At 44.0% G+C, this 12,101-nt stretch overlaps 1 long non-coding RNA gene and 1 pseudogene across 1 annotated transcript in view; one reads left to right on the top strand and one right to left on the bottom strand.

Moving 5' to 3' along the window:
* LOC116815747 (uncharacterized) overlaps positions 1–1,317 on the bottom strand; it is a 106,038-nt gene extending 104,721 nt beyond the window's left edge. The window contains exon 1 of the long non-coding RNA XR_012655324.1: positions 988–1,317. This is a non-coding gene — a long non-coding RNA (uncharacterized LOC116815747). The remainder of the gene's footprint in view (positions 1–987) is intronic.
* Positions 1,318–1,605: 288 nt separating this feature from the next.
* LOC116815746 (small ribosomal subunit protein uS19-like) lies at positions 1,606–2,334 on the top strand (annotated as a pseudogene).
* The last annotated feature ends 9,767 nt before the right edge of the window (positions 2,335–12,101 follow it).

Genomic DNA, 12,101 nt, shown 5'->3' with positions numbered 1-12,101 from the left:
AAATATTGCTATATCCAAGGATAATCACATCAATTCTTTAGCACCAGAGGCTGTTGCTAATCCCCCCTGAAGAAGCTAAATGGTCTCTTTGCTTTTAGCCAGCCCCAGATCTCTCTCCCTGGCAGGGAATGGAGGAGGGTGAGAGCAGGAGAGGCTCTGCAGACAGTGTGAAGGGGGAAAATGGGACACCCAGGCCTTCCCTGACCCCCGGCACTAGCCCTCCTCACTCACTGCTGGAAGCGCCAGCTGGTGTCTCCAGCCGGCCTGGGTCGTGAGTGCAGCGTAGTGGATCCGCTGCTGAGCGCATTCCCTGTCCCAGCGCCGCCTCTTCCCCCTCCTCCTCGCTTCATTCACCCCTCCGGCAGCCACCCTGACCCAGCCCGTACTACACAGCCCAGCACGGGCTGGCCCGGCCGGCGGCAAAGCCGCCCCCGCCGCAGCCCGCACAAACCCGCTGTCATGCAAAACTCCAGCCGCTCTCACTTGCCTCCGCGCCAGCTAATGCACCAGGGGCAGCCACAGCCAGAGCCCGGCAGCAGCAGAGCGAGTGTGAAAACGCCACCCCTCCCCAGCGCGCGCACACACACACATACACGCGTCCTCTCTCCTCCCAGTTGCAGGGGGAGGGGGGAGTGAAAGCAACCCAGACACAGGGGCTACGGCTGTCTCCTTGCCTGTACCCCCTCCTTTCCCCTGCCTCCTTCTCCCCCGGAAGACATTTCTTGCATGCACATAGTGCAACGAATTCCAGCCACCCCCCAATGTCCCTCCAGCTCCCCCCAGGATCGCAAAGCCATTTTCTGGCCTCCAGCCTTCCCAGGGCTGGGCTCCCGGGCTGGGCTGCAGGAAGGCTGAAGCCCCGCTTTGGGGTGGCTCGTCCAGTCCTCCACGGTGTTTCTCCAGCTGGAAAGTGCTGGAGGTTTTCAGTCGAAAGGAGGACAGAAGCCGGGGAAGCAAAAAGCAGAGAAGGAATAAAAAGCCACTTACTGCCAAGTGTCAAGGGAGGTGGGGGCAGACAGAGAGACACACACACTGTCTTGCTAGCTGATCACAGGGCTTGGGGGCGGGGGGGTTATGTTGGTTGTCTTTTTTTCTCTCTCTCTCTCTCTCCTTCCCCCTGCAGTGACACAGGTCCTGGATGTCTCCACCACTGTAGTAGAAATGATGTCTGCAGTACAGCGCTCTCTCTCCCCCACTCCTCTCTCTCCAGTATGTAAATGTGTAATAGAAGCCAAATATGGAGCAGTTGGCTGCCTCTGCAACAGCTCAAGGATCCTACTTCATGCAAAAGGGACGGGGGAAGGGAGGAGAGGAGGAGGAGGCGGCACGGCAACACTTTGGCAGGCGGCCAAGAGAGCCACACAGATTATTGCATACGCACCACAGAGCCGGGCCAAGCCAGTCTTAACCCTTTACACGGCTTCTGCCCAGTTACGGGAAGAAAGGGGAGGGCGGGGGAAATGCGGTGGGGTTTGTTGGTGTTTCTTCCCCCACTTCAAAAGGCAACGTTTGCCCTCAAAAGCACAATTAAAATAACACTGATCATCCCCTGAGCTTCTCTAAAGACGCGCATCTTCGGGATCTCAGAGCGCTCTGCAAACAGTAATGAAGGTGACCAAGAGATTCACTTGTTTCATAGAAGAGAGCCCACTAGGGATGCCTGCTGTCCTTTGGAAATGGCCGAGTGCTAATTTAGGGAACTCCTGAAGATCAGCCACTCATTCTTTCACCATGAGGCCTTGAGGGGATCATTTTCCTAATTAGTATTAGTCTTCCAGGGACAAATCCTCAACTCCTATTTGAGTTGCTTGGCAAAAGGTGCCTACCACCTAGGCGGAAGTCGAACAGAAGAAGAAACATACCTTTAGGAAATTCACCTACAGAAGTGTCGATCTGGATCAGCTCCTCGATATGTCCTACGAGCAGCTGATGCAGCTGTACAGCGCTCGCCAGAGCAGGCGTCTGAACCACGGCCTGCGTCGTAAGCAGCATTCCCTCCTGAAGCGCCTTCACAAGGCAAAGAAGGTGGGATCTCCCATGGAGAAGCCAGAGGTAGCCAAAACTCACCTGTGCGACATGATCATTCTCCCCAAGATGGTGGGCAGCATGGTTGGCATATACAACGGCAAAACCTTCAACCAGGTGGAAATCAAGTCCGAGATGATTGGCACTACCCGGGTGAGTTCTCCATCACTTACAAGCCAGTGAAACATGGCAGACCTGGTATTGGTGCCACCCGCTCATCTAGGTTCATTCCTCTGAGGTAAATGATGCTTCAGGAAAATGTTTTCTATATGTAAATAAAGAAAATGCTCCTGCCCTAAAAAAAAAAAATCAAGTCCCAAATGACCTTTACTCAGATCCCTTATTAAACAGCAAGGCAGCAGGTAGATTTGGACCTTGTATAAACAGATACCTTTGGGTGCTGACCACCTTTCCGGACTCCCTGATATGCACTGTGCCAATTACACTTATTCTGAGGCTGAACCTCTCCCAACTATTTATTCCCCAAAGTAGAGCAACTTACCTCTCCTCTCTTGTGTCTGAGGAAGTGGGTATTCATCCACGAAAGCTTATGCTCCAACATATCTGTTAGTCTATAAGGTGTCACAGGACTCTTTGTTGCTTTTTACAGAACCAGACTAATGCGGCTACCCCTCTGGTACTGTACCTCTCCATGATACTCTGGCCTCCGCTTGTTGCCCAGTTCTATCCTCCTGAAAAAATGACACAGGCCTCAAGGGCTCCATTACCATAGGTTGGGGTGTGGGGGGAGTAACACATTTAGATGCAAGAGTCAAAAAGAATGTCCTCTCTGCTGACCCTTAGGCTGGATTCCTAGAGAAAAACACAAGAGAAAGAAACTTCAGTTAACAAGAAAGGAACAGAATAGCAAAATTAAAACAAAAAGTGTTATTGAAGAAATGAATAAAATCAAGTTCCACACCTTCAAGGGCACCAGGGCTGTGTGTGTGTATGTGTGTGTGTGTGTGTTTGTTGTAATATACACTAAGCCCACTGGCATGGCAGTGGGGTCCTAAAGGAGCTACTGACTCTCTGCTTGGGCATCAGCACATATGAGGGCATAATGTGAGAACCTCTTTCTTAGCTGACACACTGGGGATTGAACCAAAGGCATGAGCTGATACAGTTTGAGATAAAGCTCTCTAGCTGGAGGTATAAAAACCAAAGGCCTCTCTAGATACAGGCAACCTAGGCACCTGCCTAGGGTGGCAGATCTGACCTGGTAGCCCCCTGTCATGATGACGACGTGACTGGGCCAAGCCTGAGTGGCGCTGTGACCCTATGCCAGGGTGCAATGCCACTTGCTCAGATTTGGCCTGGCTGCTCCTCCATCATGATGGAGGGGCGTCTGGGCCAAATTTGAGTGATGTGGAAGGTGGCACGTTGACATGTTGCTTAGGGTGGTAGACTGCCTTAAACAGCCTTGGATAACAACTCATTTCATCTTTGGATCAGCACAGATGGAGACTAGTAACACACTTACCAGTGGGTTTCAATACCAGGGTTACAACATGCACAAGACAGATTCTGATCCAGAACAAAACCATTCAAAGTGGGCAATGGGGCAAACTCAAAACTGACATTATGCACATGCTTCCAGGGAACTGTGCTGGGCATTGTGGGATGAGTGCAATGATCCACAGGCCATGCAATGCTTGTAGGGAGTGCTGTGCGTGGATGCTGAGCACTGCTTGTATCCAAAATAGGGTGACTAGTGTTGACACTCTGCAGGGCTGCAACTTGTACCAGTTCCCTCACACCAGGGCAAATTACAAATGGCAGTTTTCTAGTGTAGACACACCCCAGGTGTTGGTGAAGTGTTTCTATAATCTTAGTGGCTACATGCACAAAAAAAAATCACGACTCTAAACTGTCAGTTTCTGTGGACGGATCTGCAAGGTAATTCGTTATAAAAATAAATATGTTGCATAATTATACTATAAGAGCTGAAAAGAATGTAGTAATAACATTGTACGAGTCAGTAGTTTTGATCAAGAGGCAATAGAATAGCGTATACTGTATATAGCATAGCTTTATAATGCATAAAATCCTTTATTATTACAATGACTAAAACTTTACTTAAAGATTCCATCATATGTAACCTGATGACATTTTCTATTTTATGAGTGCTTTGGGGAAAGGAAACAGCAACAGGCCAAGACATTTGGAGAGACATGCAACTCAGCACCTCAAAGTAGTGAATCTGCAACAGCAGCAGCCAAGCAGACATCAACATCATCCTCACCCCGCTAATGCAAGATTCATTGATTGAATCAAAGGGAGGGAGGGAGGGAGGGAGTGTGGATTACTGAAAATCAAGTGAAAGCTCTAGTCAGTTCTTAAAGTGGTCTGAAAAAGTGGGGTGGGGGAGGTCTATTATAATCTGGGAGCAGCAGCTTTGGCAAGAACCGTGCTTAAAATGCACCCCTCAGTGACCTGACTTGATTAAAACAATATTTTTTTTTTTTTGGCTGGGTCTGCAACCCCTTGCAATCCCTAATCCCATACACTCACTTTAAGCACTGCCTCTAGTGACACTTCAACCCCTTCATCCGGGCACAGTTTTGAATATGCTGCATTCCCCCATTACCTTTTTTATTTCTCTAGTTCAGGATGTTACCTCAGTAGAAAGGAATCTCTCATTCTATGTTCATCTTGCCAACAGGTGTGGCACACGCAGAGAAATAGAAGCCATGTTCATGCTGAAGCAAGCTCAGGGCAACCTTCTTCTTTGCAGCAGATAAACATAAGAGCCCTGTGTATACCTCTACTATTTGGCTATAGAGTTTACTGCAAAAACTTTGCCGCAGAATTGTGCTCCAGAACCTAAGCTTCTAAATCTCTCTTTATATTTCTAGCCATCATGGATTGATGCATAAACTGATGCAGTGTTGTCATCCTGAATCTGCAGATAGCCTTAAAGCAGGCTTCGGGAGGTGCCATAAATCCAAACTGCCAGGTGGCAGAAATTCCAACAGTTCCTTACTTAACTGCTGTTCCTTCACCATCTTCTGACAAATTCTCTGGGGCACTTATAAGCTGTCATCACAAAAACCTTTAGCATACCAAAACTAAAAAATAGGAAGACAGCTTAAAATAAACTGAATTTAATGCTAACATAAATAAGCTACTGCACTGATCGTATTATTAATTATTATATGTAATGGATTACACAGCTACATTAAAAAAAGCTGCAGCTGAATTTGCAGCTTCCTCAGCAACCAGGAATTTTGCCACAGAGCACAGGTCCAAGTTGCCATGAAGTACAAGAACCCATAATTAATGCAGAGGAGCTGGGAGGCGGGGACATAATGTGACCTTTTCCAGACAACTGGCACAAAAGGCCCAATTAATCCTTCAGTCTTTATTCAGGCAAAATGCCCTGTCGACTTCAGCTGGGAGTTTTGATAGAGTAAGAAGTGCAGAACTCACCCTCAAGACAGGCGGAGTCATTTGCTTCAGAAAATGAACATTAACAGCTTCAGGATGAAGACTGAGTGGACAACTTTGCTCCTCCAGCACAGTGGAACTTTCTATAGTCAGTGTAGGAAACAGAGTTTTGTCTGTGCAGTAGTCAGAGCTTTCTCAGGGGCTGGTCAAAGACTGTGGAATGAACTCCCCCAAGAACTAAGGACCATCACAAGCCTCACTGCTCTCCACTCTAAATGTAAGGCACACTTCCCTGAGTTTGCCTCTCTCACATCAACATAGCAGCGAGTGTGTGTATATATATATATATATTGTTTTTAAAGATACAAAAACACTGTGTTGCACACACTTCTGCCTCTGGGAAGAGGATGAGAGAAGAAACTTGCAATAGATGTTAGTCACATTGCTTAATGCACTACTGAAAGGTGCTTAGATACCGAGGGGACGAGTGCAGTATAAGAACCTATGTAGTACAGAATAGCCTACATCTGAACAGACATCAGGTATTTTATTTACCTCTTATGATATGCTACAGATGACATGACTTCCTACTGAATTCATTCATGACTAGAGGATATTAATCAATTTGATATACAAGATACACAGTGCCCAGAAAAAACCTTGTGTCAACATGCTGGTTGTAATGTGTCATCTACAGTATATATTTTACACATCTAATAATGACAAATGGGAAAATGAGAGGCATAAGATGACTGGATTTTTTTAAATATAGTTTTTAAAATTCAAACATGCACAAGTTATTTCAGCTCCTTCCAGGGAAGTAGACAAGTGATTATTCTTCACACTCAGCACATCTTTAAGTTTAAAATAATTGATTATTAGAGTCTAAATTTTAGGTCTGCCATAAAATGACGTTGTTAGTCTCATTACAGCCTCTAGTGGACGGTAGTAATCCACTTCACAGAGCTGTCACACACTTTTGCTTCAGATGACAGGCATGATCAAAGTAGAGGTTAGTATGAGAAAGCATAAACACACAATCATTCTCACCCTATGGCAAAAATGGAGTTCTGAATAAGAGCAAAGGTTTGTTGGCATTGGGCGATACAAGGTTTAGGATTTGTGCAACCTTTAGATAATATTACTGGTTTGTGAATAAACTGAGAACTTCTGCTATTCATTTCAATTTCAGACAGCTTTCATAAAAAAAAACCCCTAAATTCATCTCAAATATTTTTATAACACAAAATATTGGTTACCATGTTTTTGGCTTAAGTAAGATGTTTTTATTCCAACTCGTAATATGCTGACTATCCAATCCACCTCCTGTCTATTTTTATCCCTCTTGCATTCAGATAATTTTTGCTAAAGTAATTTTATTATTCTTGCACAGACATATGTAGTTGATTTAAGTTATTTTAGCAGCTATAACAAATCATAATTTAGATTAGAGATGGCCAATTAATTTTCCCTCAAGGAAGCTAAATATGTAGCTCACCTAAACAATCAAATATTTAAAATATGTTCCTTTACTTTACTTGGAGCATCATAAAATATGACTAAAATATTTATTTTATTGAGCATTAGCATAAACCCTAAACATATTTCCTGTTGGAACTCAAATACTGATTATTTTTTCTCCAGAGCACTAAATGACTTTTTTCAGATGGCAAAATATTCAATTCCAAGTCATAGAGAGCCGACACTGGCAAAGGCATCTCAAATTAACATTGAATTGAGAGCATAGCATTCATAAATCAGTAAGCAAATGTGTAGTATTACAATACTATTCAAAGAGAAAAGTATGGTGTAAATCCTGAAGTCCTTCACAGGCAAGACTCATTGAAGCCGAAAGCAAGGAAATTCAGAGTTAAGGCTGACATTTTTTACCTTACCCAATGAACCTAGGTATTGCGGAAGTCTCTGAACAATAACTCATTCTACATGTATGTGATGGAATATTTAGGTACAAGAATGTTTCATTCTTATTTCTCTCAGTTTTAAAGGAAGCTATCAAGTCCCGTTCTGCCCCCCCACCCCCTCCACTCCCCCAAACACTAGCTTCATTGGGCCTAAACTGAAGGTAGCAAACTTCAAACTGGAAATAAGGTTTCTTTCTTTTTCTTTTCTTTTTTTTTTTAAATATGGAGGATAATGAACCACTGGAACAATTTGCCATAGGAAATCAGTAAATTATCCATCCCTGGAAGTTCTTAAATCTAGACTGGTCTCTCTAAAGAACATGGTCTAGTTCAGGCAAGTCTTTGGAACTGATGCAGGAATTGCTGGGTGATGTTCTATGGCTTATGTTATGCAGCAGGTCACACTAGATGAGCACATTGGGCCCTTCTGACCTTAAAATCTATGACAATCTATGAAAAGTGATGAGTGCCTCCTCAGAGGTGGTGTGTGTCATCAGCTTCTATTAAAGGCCATGGAGATGTAGCCTTCCAAAGCCAAGATGCCACTTCAAATCCAGCCCAGGGTCCTGACTCAGCAAGGTGCTGAGCATGTTCAACTCCCTCTGAAGTCAATGGGAGTGAGGGTCAATTGAAGATACTCAGTGTCTCTCAGGAGGCACTGAGCACTTTGCAGGATCAATCCCCTAGTGAGCTGTAACTAGACACTACGTCCTACGTGAGGCGAGTTGACGGTCTCAGTCCAGTTCCTAGTGGAAAGGTATCCAAGTAACATAACTGACACCATTAGACAAAGTGGGTGAGGTAATATTTTTTATGGGACCAACTTCTGTCGGAGAGAGAGACAAGCTTTCAAGCAACACAGAGCTCTTCCTCAGATATTACTTCACCCACTTTGTCTGTCTAATATCCTGGGACCGACATAGCTACAGCAACACTCCATACAACTGACACTGTTGGCAGTCTCAGCAAAAAGGTCAAGGAACTAATGGAAATTAAACTACCTTCTTATCCCTTGAAGTAGACCCTCTGTAATGGGGTTAAAGTACATTGGGAAGACAGAGTGGGGAAGCTTGCCGTACCTGTTCTGTGGAAATTATTATTTTAGCTTCCAGGACTGTCAAGCCAGCATGTTAGCAAGAATTAATAGTCACTTAAATTTACACAAGGGACTTTGGAAGACTGCAGGGTACTGATCATCCCCCTGGAAAGTGCTGGGGACAGTCAGCTCCCACTGATTTCAGCTAGAGGTAAGGGCTCTCAGGTCCTTCTCCTGAGACATGTAGCACCTTCTCATCAAATCATACCATGTGAAAAGAAGTTTTTATCTGCAAATTCTCTTGCCTGTTTTTCTGTTGGTTACTAGTGAGCTGGTCTACTCTAGACAGATTAGATTAGCAGCTAGCTATCTGATATTAGGATTGGGAAATAACACAACATTTTTTAACATATTTTATTGGTGTGCAGTACATGTGGGCTCTAAAGTTGGTTACAATCTGCCTAGTAAATACTGTACATGTTTTGATAAGCATATTAATTTGGGGGAAAACAAGGTACAGTTCACCTGTCTGAGCAGATCTAGTACTTTGAAAGTGTGGATTTTTGCCACAATAGACCATAATGGTTCCAACAGAGCAGTTCTGGTCTGCTGAACAAATCCTTCCAACTTCATGGATCATTGACCTAAGAGACCTTCAGAGTTATGCTCCACTGTGTCAAGCCAACTGCCACGTATGCACATTTTGTCCATATACTAGAAATCCTGATGATATTTTTTGTTGCGAAACATTTCAACATATGCACAAACACCAGTTTCTAAACCTTACTATAGACACTTCTAATTTTAATTTTTTGAATTAATCATGGGCCCATGCTGTGAAGTTCACATCCAAATCCAGAATTAAAGTTTACCAAATTCAGTCAGAACATGGAGATCTGGGCTTTTGCCTTGGACTCATTACAGAGAGAGAGGGGTCCACACCAGTTGTAGTCCAGGCCCATTTCTATTTTGTGCCTATCTTTTTGTTGCATTGTCAAACAGAACAAGCAATGTGTAGCGTGCTGAAAACCAGAAAGGTCAGAACTATAGGAATCATTTATACAGATATGAATATGCCATTTTCATTCCCAACAGGTATAATATAACATAAATCTGCTGCCACCAGACCTATAAGAGTAGCCAGTATGAGGGCTACAAAAACAAAAACTTAAATCAGGGCTCAGCCTTCACAAATATAAATGTGGGATGAACATATCACCTTACCCATTTAAGCTTGGTTCTCAGCCAGGGTCGAATTTCTCATGTAACACCAGGATCACAACTCTGACAGTAGCACAGTGGAAGAGAGAACCCTTTAGTTTGGACTCTTTGATGAAGAATCCTGAGTGTAGTAGACTCCAGCCACCCCAATGTCATTCCCTCCCTTTAGAGGTTGCAGATTTTTTCACTTCTGTGTGGTCTGAGTGAAGTTGCCAAACAGTTTGAACCAGCCTGGTTTATAGTAAAACAAGATGTATCAAGAAAAGAGACAGGAAGTCCTATTAAAACAATAGAAATTATATGTAAAACAGACCAGTCTGAAGTTCTGTAAAAGTTTAAGAGTTTGTCTACTCAGAAAAGTTACTCAGAACTAAGGCAGGGTGTGAATTTAAAGTGGCCTAGTTATTCTAGAGTAACTATGTGTAGACAAGCCCTAAACTAGTTTTGAACTAATTTGAGTCACTAGATCTCCTGTAACTCTGCCAGAGGCTCTGGATCTATTCCAGGAGCGGGTGGGTGAGGTTCTGTGGCCTGCAATGTGCAGGAGGTCAGAGTAGATGATCATGATGGCCACTTCTGACCTTAAATTCTATGAGAGTGCCCATTATTTCTTCAGCTTCCCCTGTTCTGTCTCTCTGCTTTAGTAGATCAGCATGTCAGAGACCCAATCTCTGGTTGGAGATATGCCAATCTCCTAGAACTGGAAGGGACCTTGAAAGGTCATTGAGCCCAGCCCAGCCCAGCCCAGCCCCCGGCCTTCATTAGCAGGACCAAGTGCTGATTTCTGCCCCAGATGGCCCCCTGGGTTTAGCAGGCCAATGCTCAAACCATTGAGCTATCCCTTCCCACCCCCAACCTCTAATCTGAGGGCAGGCACCATTCCCTTCCCGTATCAGGTGTCTTGTGTCTCCTTCCTCCACACACCCTTGTCTTGCTGGAGTTCCCCAGTTATATCTTTCAGGTTACTTTGAACTTACTGCTCCCATGCTTATCCTCATAGGATATTTATTTTATTCATTGACCCATTTGGATTTAAAATAATAAAAATATGCCTATCCAAGGATCTAGGCATTCCAGCACCTAATTAATAATACAGTACAATCTCAGCAGTGTTAAAGCAACCATTTCAACAAGAACTCAGCCAGGCACCTATAGAACACCACTACCATCATCATCATCATGAGAAGCATACTTTACACCCTCTCTAAAATTCTCTCAAGCAGGCCCAGAAGATCTGGAAATTGGGGCTATTTCAGACTAAGGGGAGGAGCAAGTCCCAGAGTGGATGGAGTTTTCACAGAGAGGATCCTGCTAGTGGCTCCTGCCCTTTTATAGCCAGGGGGATCCAGCTCGAGTGCCCCTTCTGATCACAGCTGTGGCAGCATGGGCCAGGGAGAGAGGCAGTCCCTCAGCATCTATAACAATCTCTTATGTCATGTCCATTGTATATTCCCTAAATCCATCTGGGATTATAATTACTGTTTTGGATAAACCATTGGAGGAGAGGGGGGTTGCTTACCCTGTTCCTCTTTTACATCTTAAAACGTCACATTCAAAGTGGTTCCACACAACAGTTGTTTCACAGCTCACATTCCCATCCCCCTGCACCTCCAAGGGCTCTGTTTATTCTAGACTAATGACCATGCTTCACATGTTAGTGGTACTAGCTAGTACTCACTGCTGGATTTAAAGAAACAGAGCTCATATTTTCTAATAATTATCTCAGATTTATTTCTACTCTATGTGGAATATGACTTCTTGAGAGATGAATCTTGATCTGTCACAGCACAAGCTCACATTCAAACTGGCATGTTGACTGGGGAGGGAAGTCTAATCCAGTTCTGAGACACAGTTATGAGATGGACGTATGGACAGATAGACCCAGAACTGGGAATCAGGAACCCCCAGGGTTCTAATCACAGTCCAGACCCTCTCTCTCCCACTCTCGGAGCTTTAGGCTTGTCACTTAACCTTTCTCCTTCCGTTTTCCCATCTGTAAAATAGGTTTAGTAATATTTACCTGCCTGTCTCAAAGGGAAGCTGCAAGATTAATGTTTTCAAAGCGCTATACAACATATTCACAACATATAAATACAGAACTTCATCTCTTTCCCCTAGTTTAACAAAGGATACTGCAGGGCAACAATTTCACACGCCGAAGGCAAAGCATAAGATTTTTAACTTAAAACAAAGACGAACGTATAGCTCAATTGTGGTCTAATTTTTTTTTTAAAGCAACACATATAAACAAGCTCTCCAACTGGCAACCCCCTCCAGTCTACTCCCCTATCAAACCAAGAGCTTTATGTTCACTCCAGTTCTGAAAATCCCAAGTGATATGGCATCTACCACTGCCATTGGGCTTTCCTGACATTTTGCCTGAATTTTTGTTTTCCTGCTTACATCCCATTTCTCTTACATATGCACCTTTGTACCACATTAACTAAATCCTCCCCTTCCTTGGGCCACAGTTCAGCAAGTTTAGGCACATGCTTACGCACTTTAAG

This window comes from Chelonoidis abingdonii, chromosome 2 (assembly GCF_003597395.2).
Source record: "Chelonoidis abingdonii isolate Lonesome George chromosome 2, CheloAbing_2.0, whole genome shotgun sequence".
Lineage (NCBI taxonomy): Eukaryota > Metazoa > Chordata > Testudines > Testudinidae > Chelonoidis > Chelonoidis abingdonii.
This window is presented reverse-complemented; position numbering and strand designations above follow the sequence as displayed.